General features: G+C 45.8%; 1 pseudogene; it reads right to left on the bottom strand.

Annotated features, from left to right (window-relative positions):
- Positions 1-288: 288 nt before the first annotated feature.
- Positions 289-1,261, bottom strand: LOC100763777 (annotated as a pseudogene).

Here is a 1,261-nt window from a genome sequence, read left to right as displayed (position 1 = left end):
GATAACATTTTTACTGTAGTATTTCCTTTTAAAATTCGTTCAGGATGAAAAAGAAAACAGAGACAATGACCCAGAAGAAGTGCACAATGTGGTTTAGTTTATAGCACAGAGATCCTTCTTTAATGGGAACTGTGTTCTTGGCTTCAGCAATAAGTAAAAGGGAAAAGATCTTGCCCCTTTGAAGCTCTGAGGTGTCTAAGTCAATATGGTTGGATATGAGATGCTATTGCTATATAATTCTTCAAGGTTGAAATGGTCATCCAGTCACTGTGGCATCCACTTGTGGCCTTAGTTCCAGATCTTGAGAAAGCTGTCCCAGGACCCTGTTGTTACAGCCATGCCATCTTCAGTCATCCCCAAGCAGCTGATGCAGTTGTGGTATCCAGCTAAGATACCTGCTCTGTTGGCTTTGAGTGCATCCCAGGTGTCACTGTTGAAGACATCATTGTACCCAGGGAGGAGGAGGCAGTGGCCACTCTTGGAGAAGAATACAGATGTGATCCCACAGATGATGTCATGAGCTCCTGGTTTGCATGGATGGTAAATAGCACGTAGCATCATCTGAGCCAGTGGCAAAGGCATTGCCATTGGGAAAGAAGCAGATAGCTTCAATGTGAGACTCATGTCCTGTCAAGGTCTGCTGGCACATCCCTTCTGGAACATCCCAGAGCTTGGCTGAACCATCACAAGCACCAGAGACAAACAGTCTGGTGATGTGAGGAAAGGGTCACAGCATCTCAGAGTGTCCAGTTAATGTGGTTGTCAGCTGGCCTGTCTTCTTGATGTCCCACAAGGCACATGTGGTATCTCCAGAGCTGGTGACTATCTGATTGCTGTCCAGGAACCAGCAACAGGACAGATAATCTGTGTATTCTTCCAGATTGCAACTGTCACACACATTCCCTCAAGAAGTTTCCAGATTGTAAATGGAGAAGATGTTATACAGGCCACCACAGGACATATAATTCCCAGAAAGAATGTCTGCATAAGTCATGACCCAGGAGGAGTGAAGAGAGATGGCATGGGTCTTGTTTGTGATGTAGCTGTCCCAGCTGATGTGTTTTCCATCATGAAGGAACTGACAAGGAGCCCGGAGTCTGTGCCTCAGTGTATGGCATAAATCTTGGCCAGATGACCCCAGCATTCTCCTGGTTCACATCTGGATTATTCCCACTGCATCCATGCTGTTTGTGATCTGCAAGAGAGTTGCATCTGCATATGCTTTATGAGCATCTATGATCTGCTTCTTCAGCTGCTCAGC

This window comes from Cricetulus griseus, chromosome 3, assembly GCF_003668045.3.
Source record: "Cricetulus griseus strain 17A/GY chromosome 3, alternate assembly CriGri-PICRH-1.0, whole genome shotgun sequence".
Taxonomy (NCBI): domain Eukaryota; kingdom Metazoa; phylum Chordata; class Mammalia; order Rodentia; family Cricetidae; genus Cricetulus; species Cricetulus griseus.
The sequence above is the reverse complement of the archived record's forward strand: the minus strand, read 5'-3'. Positions and strand labels throughout refer to the sequence as shown.